General features: G+C 37.7%; 1 protein-coding gene across 13 annotated transcripts in view; it reads right to left on the bottom strand.

The window, feature by feature from the left end:
- Window positions 1-15,375, bottom strand: part of Trpm3 (transient receptor potential cation channel subfamily M member 3) — an 827,780-nt gene that overhangs the window by 218,919 nt on the left and 593,486 nt on the right. The window lies entirely within an intron of this gene.

Below are 15,375 nucleotides of genomic sequence, written 5' to 3'. Positions count from 1 at the left end.
GGAAAAAAGAGAAAAGAACACAAAGCCAGCAAACCAAAGAAACAAAAAGAGAAACAAAAAGCAAAAACTAAAATTACTGAGCACAGGGGAGGTGACAACATATGAAGGGATAAAATATTGAATGAAAATTTACAGAAAACTCATTAGCAGAATCCCACCCCCAGGGCATCCATCTGACTTTGCCCTCTCCCCACAGCTGTCCGGATGCACAAGTCAGCTAAGGCACCAATTACCCTACTTTGCATCGGGGAGCCTACGGTGAGGGGAGAGAAAGGAACAGGTTAACAGAAAAAGCACTGGGCCAGCAGCCAAAAGATTCGAAGCTAAATGTAATCCTAAGCAAGTCTCTTATCTATCCAGTAGTTCCATTTCCTATATAAAAAAATGGCAAGTTAAAAATTGCCACCCTCCTGAAGTTATGAGAGCGATAAGAAAATGTTAAATAGTTCTCTTTATTAAAGACTTTGAATATCTGCAGAATGGTTGTTGAATCAACTGCTGGCTAAATTGCAGGTCTAGCATCCTGACCACAGGCGATCAGCTTGATTACTGGTGCTCAGCAGCACGGTGGTCCTAACTGATTCCCCAGGAGACACAGCACCTGCCACCGTCAAATTCTTCTCTACTGAGCAAGGCGCCAGGCACGTGATCAGTACACATTTGGTGAATTGAGTTGAATTAAGGGGTTTCACAGATCTTTCTGAAAATCTCTAAGCTATTTATTCCAAGCCATGGCACATTGCTATTTTTAGGTAAAAATATTCTTGTATCAGTGCTGCATGTGTAGTTCAAGCTAACGTATTAAATGGAAGCATTAAAAATGAATGTCTGATGGGACTAGGGTTGTGGCTCAGTGGTTGAGCACTTGCCTAGCATGTGTAAGGCACTGGGTTCGGTTCTCAGCACCACATATAAGTATATGAATAAAATAAAGGCCCAACAAGGTCTAAAAAAATTAAAAAATGAATGTCTGACATACATGTATGATATGTCAGACTACACTCTACTGCCATGTATATCTAAAAAGAAGAAATTTTAAAAATGAGGCACAATGAGACATTAAATTCATTTTCAAGTGACATTTCAAGTATCATCAGCGTTCACTGATAATTCCCTTTTGTTCAGTTTGGATTTATACTGTGTTTTCTCTCCCTATGTCCTCAGAATAATTAGGAAGTTGAGAAGTAACAGAAAAATTAGAAGGTCATCTTAAAAGTTCTCTTAAAAAGATAAAATTGAAATCTTGCCACTTCTGTAAATATGAACTTAAAAAAACATCAAACCTTTGGTCACCTGGTTCTCCCTTAGTCCCTTTTGCTGTGGTTTTATCTTATATCAAAAAAACTGCTTCCCAGTGGCAAATAATAGTTTGGGATTCTGTTTCCTGCTCTAGAGATCTTATTTGACTTATGTGACCTGTTTTACTTTTAACATCTGAGTACTTCAGTCTTGCAGGGCTTTATCTACTCTAAGTTAGAAAATATTTTTTTTTATTTGAGTTTCATTTTAAGGGAATTTTCCAAATGCCAGATACACCAAAATGGGTGCTGTTCAAATCTACATTTTAAAAATATAAATAAAAGGATGACTGTTGATTAAGCCAAGATTTCTTTTTGTTCTCCAGAAGGAACCTGGGGAGAGAAGTGACCTAGGGTCCTGTTAGTCTTCTTGGATGGTGAGGTTTTGAGAATTATTCCTTCCAATCCAAGTCAGGGAGTGAAAGGTCTTGCTGCTCTGTCTTGACCCAGGATCCCTTAATGTCTTGGACACTAGGTTTCTCTCAAGATCTGGGTATGTATGAAGGGGATACTTTTGCATTGCTGCTGACCATGACCACTAAGTAAATGGAAGTTGCTCTGAAGATGAAAAGCTAAGTTGAAATGTTAGTAGAGCACACCTCTTCTAGGAGAGAACTTGGTGTCCTAAAAAATATCCACCCATATAGGGATTTGTATTTCTTTTCATATACTTTGGAAAACAATACATCTTTTCCAATATGAAATTCTGATATGAGGTATTTCTCAAAATACTATATATACTACTTTATTTCTCCCTTTGCTTTGCTTTAACACAGGCTCCTATGCCTTTTATCAAGGAACAATATGCCATTTTCCTGTTTGATATAAAACCGATATATCTACATTCATTTTAGGATCTCCTCCAAAAAATTTGCCCAATTCTGACTCTTGAGCATGAATTTAGTGGGACTTTAACTCTCAGACCAAGTATTATCCACTCTGTATTCTCAAGGAGAAAGAAGTCCTAGAATGAACTTTCTAAAATGTTCCAGTTAGGGTCTACAGGACAGCAAGCAAGATGGCTGGAAAAGTCCTCTCTTTGAGAGGGTTCATCCATGCAAAATATCGACTTTTTTTTTTTTTTTTTTTAAGGCTAATTTGTATGACAGTAATAAACTGCCAATTTATCTCCTGCCAATATATTTGTCAATGTTGGAAAATGTTATAACCTCTAGAAACATAGAAGCATTTTCAGGTTAGGATTTTCTGTATTGGAATGAGACTGATTATAAAATAGAACAATTAAAGCAAGTATATTAATACAAAGCTCAAAATTAAATAGTAAAAATTGGAGCATAGTATCCCTTTTCTCATAAATTATATATCTATAACTCCAAATTCTTTCCTATTTCCTTCAGTGATAAAACATTGAAAAATTTATTCGATAGACAATAAAAGCTATGATAGCCTAAAATAAAAGCATTTTTAAATTTCTTAGTTAGGAGAGGTAGAGAATCAGATTAGGTCTAAAAATAGCACGCTTGTTATAAATTAAACTTGCTAATGCATGGTAACACTTTTCTGTCACATCTCTCTTACTCAGCCTTTGTTTCCAGGGAAAATAAAGTGATACCTAGTGTTTAGCAATGACCTAAAGCAATGGTTCTTAACCTAATTTGTGGAGGCAAGGATCTTGGCACTCTTCTGTGAATCTAGGAGAGCTAGCAACACTTTCTTTAGAAAAGGGAACATATGGATGGATACAAAAATGCCTCCATGCAATTTCAGGGGGTTCACGGATCCTTGAAGCCTATATGAATATCTTGATAAATGGACCTCAAAATCCCCACTCTAAATTATAATATTTTGATGCATCTGTAAAAACTATCAATTTGTTTTTTGTACAGCTCATGGAGTCAAGTTCTAGGATGGGTTTTTAAAGAAAATTCTATGTCCGGGGGAACTATGTCAGGTCACTGCTACCAGTTATATTGATAGTGCTTTACCTGGAAGGTTTAGCCAGTCAGGATGTATCTCCTCCCTCCCTCTTTTCCTTGTTTTTCTTTGATTTTTCTGTTCAAACTGTCTTTGCTAAATTATATTTTGGACATAGGATATTCTAAAAATCTCTAGGAAAAATTCACAAATTTATAAGTTAGAATCTGTGGGATGTGAATTTTTAGTAAGCAAAGAGCTTTGTAAAATACCAAGAACAATATATTTTTATTAGCACAAAGAAAACATTTTGAGAATCCCCTGCATATGTAGCAGGACTAATATAGCTCACTGCCATTTTCTTTATGCTGTTAAAAAAATTAATATAATTTCCTTTTGACAAGATCCTCACAAATTCTGTCTTGCTCAGCTAAACTTATAGACGAATTCAACTCCCACATCTGAAAAAATGTGATTTAGATTGACATTTTAAGAAATATGTATTATTCAGGAAAAAAGTTGATCCCTAAGGGAGTGTGTGTGTGTGTGTGTGTGTGTGTAAATTCTTGTTTATTTTTTGGGGGGAGTTGATTTGGGGGAAAAGTAGATTAGTTCCTTACTTGATTGCAGTCATTTTTCATCTTCTTCTATAACCAAAGTCTTGCAGAAGTTCTTAGAAATTCTATTAGAATTTAATTTTAGAACAATCTTTAAGTTGCTTTAAGCAAAAAGAGGCAAGAGGCTTGCCATGCTCTTCAGCTTTTACAATTTTGGAACTAGAAACATCATAGCACACAAAAACGTGAGTTTGGATAATGGATTCAGCAGCTGCATTCTACAGGATTCCGGGTTGACCAAAGGCTTTCTAATTACACATGGAGCCCTAGTTCTTTGTGTAAGATAACCTCTTAGACTTTGGTCACACTTCATTCTGACTGCTATGCAATTCATCCAGCATTCCCAATAAAGTGAAAAGTTTCTGTGTTGGATTAAACAAAGACTGGGCTGGGCATTGTGAGGGAGATAGGTGGCAGGAGCAGAAGAATGTCTTACCATTCCAAACAGCTTTGTTTTTTAAAGCATTTCTCTCTCTTCTGACATGAAATCATATCTATGATCAGTTCAGGCATTTGTGAAAACATTGGGTATGTTGCAGTAAAATGCCTCAATAGCTGAGAATTTTATTCAAACCAGTGCTTTGGTTTTATGTGAAGATCACCATATATGATCTAAAGTGCTTATAGGGATCATTTATCTGTGGTTGGAAAATGGTTCCTATTTTACAGGAGATGCAGCATAGGAAATTATTTTTAAGTCTTAATGCCCACAGGCCACAGATCATGATTATTATAGTACAGGTCATTCAGAAAGGGTGGTTCCCACTTTGTGTGAGATGACCTCCTGAAGACCTTGCCTAATTCAGGACTGTGTCGATGGTAGAAAGCTATTTCTATTTACCAGCTAAAGTCTTGTAGCAATAATAGGAACTCAGTTAATTATTGGTGCTGCCATCTCTGGGATTATGTGATTCTTAGTTTTTAAAAAGTTTGTGTGAAAAATTCATGTTTCAAAACAATAGGTATTGTGAAACTTAGTCAATGTTTTACTTTATACAGCTTTGCTTACGTGATTATAATTTTCATAACATTAAAAATCATTGAACAAGTGCTCTTCATCTAACCTCTTCCTCAAAAAGCACTGTCTTTGATTCAATGGTTGAGTCTACCAACAGAAACATGGTCACCAACTTCTATATTTAGTTTATATAATGGGGCCAAAACAACTAAGTAAACCCCTAAGATACTAATTTTTAGGCAGACTTAGTGGACGTCAGCAATTACTGTACAGATGAATGGGAAGAGAAAATGATATGAAGCTGGTAATTGGTTGTATTTAAGAATGACAACATAAAAATTTTTTTCTTTCTCTTTAAAGCGTTTCTTATAATTAGGAAGACTCCAGTTTGTAAATACATGAATATTCAGGTACAATTGTGGAAATATTATACAGAGAGAATATTTTATTGTGCTATGTTTGTAGAAGGAAACATTAGAAATCTCTGAACTACTTAGCAAGTAAGCCCTAGAAAATAAATGAGTCACATAAGAAAAAATACATCTTATTTTAAGCAGAATATTTTCTAGGTCTTCTACAGAAGCAGATATTTTGCATAGTGCCTTTATTTTTTGGAGGTAGGATACATTATTTATTCAAGAAAGAATAATGAAATGTGTCTGACCTTACTTAGAAATGGGTAATAAAGCAAAATATTTTTTAGGGAATTTTGGTGATGTGCCCAATTGTTGACTGCCAGACCCAATGCACCAATCCTTTGTGCTGCTATAACAATTTTTCATTAGTTCTTTTTAGTTATACATGACAGTAGAGTCCATTTTGATATAATTATACAAGCATAGAATATATCTTATTCTTTTATTTGTTCTTTTTAGATATATATGACAATAGAGTGTATTTTGACATATTATACATACATGGAATATAAATTATTCTAATTAGGACCCCAGTCTTGTGGTTGTACATGATATGGAGATTCATTGGTGGTGTATTCATATATGTACATAATAAAGTTATCATTCTGTGCCTAAATTAATGCTGAAGAAGGCATTTAGAAATATAAAGAACTTCATGAACAATTAACCAGTCAAAATAAAACCACATGTAACAAGATGCTTCACTTTAGGACTAAGCAGAGGTAAAATAATGTGAATTTTTTCTGTATCTTTTCCTGTCATTACCTGTCTATGGCAACTCTTATTGGTATTTAACTTAAAAGAGTTCCTGAATATGCAGTCATCCCATATTTGAAGCTAATATCAATCTACCACAACAAACATGCCTGTATATTTTATTTTGGTATGTGACTTCTCAGAAAATGTGGCAAGAGATACGAGGTTATCAAAATACTGAAGATACAGGGTTTGGATTAATTGAAATACCTCCCTCAGACTGGGGAAAAAAAAAAAGAAAACTAATGGTTCATGGCATTCCTCATCCTTCAGGCTTAAATGTGAAATCTATTGAATTAATATGGAAAATTCTCTGTCTTCAATACTGCTGAACAGTATTACACAACACTTAGAATCTGGAACTTAATATTCCAACCCAAGAATTGTACAGAATGTACAATGCAATTTGTATATTACCAGTGCCCTAGATATTTTCATAGGAATCCTGTGCTAGCCACTATCAGCTGGTTTCCATTTAGGCCTTGTCTTTTTGCTTTGCTTTTCTGTCCAGCAACCAGAGGCCAAAGGACAGAACCAGGGAATTGGATGAGTGGGTTGACTGAGAAATCTTGAAAGCTCTTGAAGACGTCTTTGTGGAGGATGTGCTGGAAATACTCATACTGCCCCTTTACCCACACTCCTCTCTGAGAACTGACCTGCACCTAGCCCTGAAGGGCAGCCTTACTTGTCTTTTTCCAAACCTTTATTGGATTAGAGATAGTCATCAGATAGGCATTTGCCTTCCCACAAGTGGTGTGAAGATCTGAGCCCAAAGTGAACAGGTGGGAGGTGGACTGCAAGGGTCCTCCATTTTGGGGAGTGAAGCCTCCATTAGTAATGGCTCTGAAGACACCAGGTGAGGGTGAATCAAGGCACAGAAAGCCCCACATGAAGGAAGAAAACAGGAGCAAAGGGAATCATGGAGGAGAGAGATCACATGATCCAAGTGAGTGAGGAAAGCAGGGTATGTGTGAGAGAAGAGAGGCATGAAGGAGATACACAGATCCAGAGAAGAAGGGTGGGGAGAGAGATGCAGACAATGGAAGAGGACCATGGATGGCCAACTCTTCCTATAGACATATATCCCTTTATATACTTTTGAGTGAATTTGTGTTTATTTGCTACCAAATATTCTCCAACCCCAGCTTCACCTCTTCTTGGTTCAAGAAAACAGTCTTTATTACCAGTGCCCTAGATACTTTCATAGGGATCTGTGCTAGCCACCATCAACTGGTTTCCACTTAGGCCTTGTCTTTTTGATTTGCTTTTCTGAAGATCCCCAGGGACACTTTTCTAGGTATGAAACCTGCAAGGAAAGAGTACTTATACTTGAGGGGTTTTTGCATAGGAGGAATTTGGGATAGCATAACCACCCCCCCCTCCGTCCCTGTGTGTGTGTGTGTGTGTGTGTGTGTGTGTATGCATGCTTGTGCGCGTGCCTGTAGAAGGTAATATTCAGGTCAGTGCTGGTGTGTGCCTAGTATCTATCAGTATCAGGTGGGGCTTCGTCTGGAGCAAGGTTGATAACTTCATTGGAAGCCTGTTTACCTGCCATGATAAGCTGCTCTGCTTCTTTCACTTAAAGAAGAGCTGCCTGTGTGGCATATCAGAAACTTCCCCTTGGCAAAAGAAAGGAGGGTGATTAGATCTCATCTCCCCAGAAGTCTATGCCCAAGGGCAGAGGGCAATCCTTCCTCTGAATAGCCCAGATTCCTGGAGAACAGAACCACTTCTTACATCCCACCTGGATTGGAACATTTGCCTGTTCCCTTCCTGGCAATGTGGGCCCTGTGCTTGGGCCTTGCCTTGATCTCAGTGGACTTTTCTAGAAGGACTTCCATCATTACCATCTCTACACTTTAGAAGCTTGACCCATCTTGCCCCTCAGATGAAGCTTTTCCTGAGGTCCTTTCTAGCTCTGGATAGGATCATCTCCTTGTTCTTTGTTCCATAAGGGCCTATATCTCCATCTATCTTGGGCTTCCTGTTGACTCCCAGTTCCACCTATTGTGTCTATATTCTATTTTACACCCTGCTACTAGAAATCCGAGATCATGGCTAGACTTCACCAAACTAATAACTTAGGAGCTGGAACCAGGCATGTCCTAGAAGGGCAGAAAAGTAGCTTGATAAAGATTCATATACAAAAATGTATTTTCATATTCTATGTAGTATCTAACACACAGACTAGCTATATAATTCATGGGTCATTGGGTCATATGTGAGTTGTTACTATATAGCACTTAGAACTTGGCACTTAAAAAGGACTTTATGGTTAAACACAGGTAAAAAGATGTTTATTTACACTTATTAAACTTATGTTTCTCTTTAAATGATTCATAAAGAAGGAAGAAAACTGAATGCGATTTATGTGATTAAATGAAAAGGATGTCCTGACAAATGTTTTGAAACATGCTTTCCTAAAGTTTGACCACTTTCTCATTCAGACCTGTAATATTCTGAGAAAGCCACTTGCCTTTATCTTGGATCCAAAAGTCTAAAAATTTCTGCTTTGGGGTAAGTGACCTTTTGCATCACTCCCCAAATGCCTTCTCCTTACTGCTTCAATCAGCTTGTTAAGTCTTTTGAGTTCTGTGGGTTGGAAAGAGATGTAAATGCCAAATAACAAAACCCATAAACCAACTTCAATTGCTTACAAACTAACTTGGTTTTTGACTTAATCAATGGGAACAGTTATTCCCTTATGGTCAGACAGCTCTGATTGAAATATTCTGCTATTAATGTCAGTGTACTATCAGGCCATCTAAGCAGCATCCCTGTGAATCATTTCAATAGAAAGGGAATGTTAAATCCCAAGAGTAGTAAGGCAAATATTACTTTCATAAAAGAAAAAAGCCAGCATTATTTTCTTTGGGGGTCATTGTTTGAAAGCTGAATGTTTTAATGTAATTGATCTAAGTCTAAAAAAAAACCTCTCCCAAACAAAGCTATGGTCTTAGTCTTTACTCTTTTCAAAACACACATCAAAAGGCTGACCTTGCCTTCTCAAATGTAAGGTAAACCGGAGTGATTTGAACTCATTTTACTTTATAATATCTTGCCCACACTCCCTTATAAATGCCAGGCTCTATGTCCACATACCATGCAAGGTTCTTGGCAAAATTAGCAAGTTACAGAGCAGCCAGGGGGGCTTATGGATAGCAAAAACATGGGAAGACCCAGGATTCAGGGATGAGCTGGTAGGGAGGGAAGTGATAGGGGTGAGAGAGATGTTGCTGTTGGCAACATGTATCAATTCATCCTTCCCAAATTATAAAAATATTTTTTTCTTTGTGTTCAGGGAACTGCAATTACTTCTCCCAGCCCCAAATGCAAATAGTTCTTTTCCCTTTAACAAATGCTTTTTTGACCTCCTTTCTGTAAGAAACTTATTCTGTTCTCAAAGACAAGTCTTCTGCAGTCTCCTCCCTTTCACCTCCATTAGGCAGAATTAACCATTCTCATTTGTGTGATCTTACGGCATTAATTTTTTAAAAGCCCTTGCCAATGACTATGCTTTATAAATTTGTCAGTCAACTATGATTGTATAAAGAAAAATTCTCATAGAACTTTACAGATCTCTTTTGAAGTTGTATCTCATTAGTTAGATATCTAGGCATCTCTTCTCTATTATGCAGATTTATCTTTGTGATTCCAGCATGTCATATGATGTTCTACCTGTAGTAGTTGCTCACTAAAATTTGGGATACAAAAGGCAGGCAGGAAAGTAGGCTACTGAATTATCACTCCACTATATGCAGATCTCTAATGATGATGTAATTATTTCTATAGAACATTTTCAATGTTTTATGTCATGAATGATTTTCTGTCAGTTAACTGACCTGAGGATCCACAATACTCAGATATGATTTAAAATTTCATAAAATCAAGAATGCTAAGTACCTAGTATCTATGTTACTTGGTTTTTCAGTGAACTACTGAAATTGCTTCCATACAATGTTCACAGATCTGCTAGTTATCACTCATGAATACTATCTTTCTGTAAAAATCTAGTGGACTCCCATTGCTTATAGAGAAAAGCCCACATCTTTCAGTGTTGTTACGAGGCTCCGCCTGTACTAAACCCAGCCTTCCTTTGCATCCTCAAGTACCTCCAGAGCTCTTTCACCCTGACTGTCCTCTTAACAGACTATGTTAATGATCTGCCATGAGGGATTATTTTTAAACTTCCTCTTAGTCATCCTCATTTTCAGAAAGGAGTATCTTTCCCCTTACCTGTGTTCAGGAGGGTATTTTTCTAAGCCCATCCTTGGGTTTTCTCTGCCCCTTCACTCATTCAGCCCTTTAGTATATTTGAAAAGAATCACTGGGTTTGGTCACCTCAGTCAGGTCCGTTTTCCTCTTGGCATATGCTGCCTGCAGGGAGCCTGAGATCTCCCCGGCCCTCCAGGGGCTCTGACCTGAAGATGTGCAGCCAGGTGAGGATGTGAAGGCGCACTTGGGGTTCTGCCTAATTGTGAGGTGTCATTAAGCCCATTTGATACATAGACCTAAAGCCACATCAGCCCACTATTCCTGGTAAGTAATCAAAATGATATTTTAGGTTCAAACCAGTACTACTTTTATTTCTCAAATTGTTTGGAAGCTGGATGAGGGAGAGGGATGCAATTCATTTTAGCCCCTCAGAGACTCCAACTCAATCTTCAAAGTCTGGTTCAAATGTTACCAGTTCCCAGGATCCATCCCAACTCCCTCGGGTAATATTAAATTTTCATTCCTTTGTGATCCAATGTTCACTTAAAAAACTGTCTTTTGGCAGTTATTTTATTGTGCCTTGCTTTTAATGAATGCCTTTTTTTTTTTTTCCTCCCTGCTAACTTATGAGCTCCTTCTGACCGACATTCCCCACGTCTCTTGGGTAACATGCTGGTTCCCATAGTGCCTTACCCTGAGAAGGTAGTTCAAACAAATGCTTGGAGATAAAATAAGAACTGTACAATGTTTAGGAGTACGTACTTTGGGAACAGTATAGCCAAAGTGAAAGGAATAAATTGATAGTTACAAAAGGACTGACTGGCATACCTCAGTAATTGCTGATATGTCCTGTTGAAAATGGAGGTGACAACCATTTAGGTTGCTCTGTGGCATCCTTTTACTTACCTTAACTACTGGACCTAAGCAGTAGTCTGGGACCTAGAGAAGAACATGTTGAAAGACTTGGTGGGGAAGGGGTGTTTCTATTTCACTTGTCCATTTGGATTATATCCAAAAAACCCAATTCTTAGGGACTGGAATAGCCAATTTCAGTTCAGCTGTCCTACTCTTTTAAATTGAAGCTGTGCAATTTCTCAGAAATGAACCTGGTTAGAAGAACAAAGTGTCTCAGCCACTGGGGAGACAGACATAAACAAAGGTTTACATTCTTTCCCCTTGCTGGAAGGACGCCCATGAAGCTATTATTTCCTCTGGTTGAAATGAATAGGATCTATGAGACTGAAATAAAAACCAAATTCTGATCCCACTGAGGCGATTGATCTGTTTTAGTAGCTAAAGTGCACTAGGCTGGGGATGACCTTCGTTCACTTCCAAGGTTATTAAAATAACAACTGCTGTTATTATACATGAGACTAAGGAAAGGGGCATTGATTATTTTAGATCAATTATTTGGCTGGCTGTGGATGCCATATTGTGGGTTTAATCTCTGATCCAAGTTTAAAAAAAAAGTGATGAATTGTTGTATTTTATTATCTGGGCATCTTTTCCAAAATATAAGTTGTAATGTCAGGTCTGATCAAATCTTTACTGTGATTAAATCCTCAGAAATAAGGGTGATAAGGTGATGACAATGTTTCATATTTCTGTGTGTGTGTGTGTGGGGTTCCATTAGTGTGACATATCTAGCCCATGTCCTTTTCTGTTGTACTCATCTGTATGGGGAATTCATTCAATAACTGATTATATGGCTATTCTCTTTCTCTCTCTCTCTCTCTGTCTTTTGTGCACGCGCATGCTAGGGAAGTTGTCTACCACTGAGCTACATCCTCCACATCTATTGTCTATTTCTTATTTTTATTTGTTTTAATTAGTTATATATGACAGTAGAATGCATTTAAGCACTTTGATATACCATACATAAATGGGATATAATTTCATTTTTCTGAGTGTACATGTTGCAGAATCATATTGGTCATTCAGTCACATATATACATACAGTAATGATGTCTGTTTCATTCTACTATCTTTCCTATCCCCACATCCCCTCCCTTCCCCTCTCATTACTTTCCTCTACCTAATCTAAGGTAACACTATTCTTCCCTAGTGTCCCCCACCTTATTGTAAATTAGCATCTGCATATTAGAGAAAACATTTGGCCTTTGGTTTTGTGGGATTGGCTTATTTCGCTTAGTATGATATTCTCCAACTCTAATAATTTACTGGCAAATGCCATAATTTCACTCTTCTTTAAAGCTCAGTAATACACCATTGTGTATATATACCACATTTTCTTTATCCACTCATCTACTGAAGGACACCTAGGTTGGTTCCATCCTCGGTCTAGCTATTGTGAATTGAGCTGCTATAAACATTGATGTGGCTGCATCTCTATAGTATGCTGATTTTAAGTCCTTTGGGTATAAACCAAGGATTGCTAGAACTACTATAAGTTCTTCATTGAAGGGGATTTGGCTTTCTTCCTTTGCCTCCAGGGACCAGTGATCTGCGTGAAGGTCTTTGGGAGCTGAGGTGGGTAGGCAAATACATTTGCCCCTCACACTAAGTCACATAAAAATGTCATCATTAATAAAAATGATACTTTAATTTCCATCCACCTGACTGCAGTGGCTCTTAGTCAATTTGATTCTTGTCAAGAATGGGGTATAGTGTGTTGGGCCTCCTCAAGTTCCAACACTGTGGAGTGCAATTCTGCCCTTTCTGTTTCTGCCATTTACTTTGCAATAGCATCTAACAAACTTGAGCTTCTGGTTCTACTTTGGGAATCTGGACTTATTTTTTAAGTGAAAATATGACTTTCTCTGAAAGGAAAAAATTAAAATGTCATTATAGTTTTTATAAAGAAACTGGCAACATGTTAAAAAAACAAATTACAAATGGAATAAAAACAAGGTTGCTTATGAATTTCTGGGTTGCAGTGAAGAATTAAAAGTGTAGTGACTTGCCTTGAGACAACTGATTAAAGGCAGTTTCTCTTTCCCTAAGGGAAGGGGCAGTCAATGAGCACCTACCAAGTGTCAGACATTCAGCCAGGCGGGTAGTCTATGCTTTCTCAGTCTGCTCAACAATCTTATAATAGAGATACTATTATTCCTATTTTACAGTTAAGGAAAATGAGGGGTAAGGAATAAACTGCAAAATTCACACAACCGTAATTGTCTGAATTGAGTTTCAAGCAGAGATCTGCTAGGAATTCTAGAGTCTGTGCTCTATTCATTTGGTTTTATGCACTAAGGGGACAATATCACACTTATCATACCACCAGGACACTTTCGTGGAGAGGTCATCATTGGTAATTACTCTGATATGACAGGTATGAATTGAGCTACTTAATTCAAACCAGACAGAGTATGTATGGTCACTGTATTTCACTCATATCATAGGGTCTCAAACTCATTTCTGGTAGCTTTTAAAATTTGATGGCAAATTCAGATATTTTTAAAAAGAGGCCTGTGTTTGTTCACTGTACCCCGTTGTTGCATCACTTCCTGGCTTAAAAAGGTCAACACTCCCCGCTTCGGGGTTTCTAGCTGCATCTAAACCACAGCTGTTCATTATCAGAGCGATTCCTTTCTCCAGACACAGGGAGGGATGGAGCTCCAGGGAAGGAGTAGATCATTAAGCAAAGGAAAAGAGCAACAATACAGCAGCACCTGGCATATCCCATATGAGGACAAATACCTAGGGAAACTTTTTTCTCATGTTCTAGCATATCCTTGATGGTGCTGGAACTAAACCCTACTACTTTTTTCTTGGAAATAAATGCCTCATTACATTATAGCACTTAAATGCATCCAGTGCATGATGATGAGGAATTGGGAGACAGTTATGACCCAGAAGCATGCAATGGGTATTTTGGGTCTTTAATCACTGGAGTATTTAACCTCATTATCTCACTCTGTCATGTCTGTATTAAACAGCTACTTGGCTCTTCCCCACTGCTGGCACCAAATAACCATTTAACTCCAATAATAACTGCCAATACCATTGTCTACAAAGTGGGCTATCCTAAGGTTACCAATAAGAAAGTAGCACTATAAAGGATGTTCTTAAAATGCCAATTCTAGAATGCAAAAAGGAGTTTGCCCATTGAAAATTATTGTAGCAAGGGGTGTGTAGAAATCACCATTTCAAATCATGGGCTCTTCTTCTCAATGTTTGCTCTAGAACAATGGTTCTCAGTTTTAGCTTGCCGATGAATCACCTAAAAGAGCTATTAAATTGCACACTGCTGGGCTCCATTCCCACAGCTTCTGATCGGTAGGTGTAGAGGGAGATCTGAACGTTTATATTTCAAAGGAATTTTCAGGTGGATTTCACTGGACCACACTTTGAGAATGAGTGCCCTGACATAAAACTGTAGGGAGAGAGTTTTTGCCTGTTTTTTTTTTAATTGATGTGGCCTGAGAACAAATAAAGTCCATGGAGTGGGATTGAAACATTCATGAACAACAGTTTTCAGCAGTCTATTTAAAGTCTAAGGGAGGCATCAGCAAACTTTTTTTGTAAAGGGCCAGATGAGTAAATATTTTCAGCTTTGCAGGCCAGATGGCCTCTTGCAACCATTCAGTTCTGTAGTTAGAGCACAAAAGCGTCCAGAGACAGACCCTACATTAGGAATTAACATGGCTACACTGAAATAAAGCTTTATATTTTTAAAAAAAGGTGGTGCCCTGGATTTGGCTCATGGGCTATCGTATGTCCACCCCATGCCTGAGCTTAACTAATGTGGTAAATAAATGATTCATAGAAGGCCACATCTGTTTGTTTGTTAACCCTGCATGTGTTTGTGATCCATTAGATACTCTCCAAGTTGAAAATTTGATCCTGTAAACCAAGAATTGATAGACAACTTACTTGTATGTTATTGAGATATTGCCCCTATTGGAAGATAATCATTCTTGCAATTCAGCCCCTAAACGCAGCTCTCTGGGAATATTTAAATTAAATATGCTAACACTTCACTCTATTTCAGTAGGGGCTTCACAGTACTGGGGAAAATTGCCTGCAAATGTATTTAGTATATTCTCTACCTAATGCTTTACCTACAAGTAGAGAATATACTTAATTTTTATTTTCTAGGAAAATTTATTGAGCTACTAAATGGATCTTGTTTGCCGTTGGTTTTCCCTCCCTTCATTTCAAAAAAGGCCACCGAGGGTGTCTTGTCTTAGGCAAGGGTTGTGGTGCTGTCTAGAGCTACTACAAAGCAGAACTTTCCTGAAGATGAGCTCTTTGGGTGGCTTTTGTTATATACACAC

This window comes from Marmota flaviventris, chromosome 13 (genome assembly GCF_047511675.1).
Source record: "Marmota flaviventris isolate mMarFla1 chromosome 13, mMarFla1.hap1, whole genome shotgun sequence".
Classification (NCBI taxonomy): domain Eukaryota; kingdom Metazoa; phylum Chordata; class Mammalia; order Rodentia; family Sciuridae; genus Marmota; species Marmota flaviventris.
Note: the sequence above shows the minus strand (reverse complement) of the source record. Positions and strands in the feature narration are given on the sequence as shown.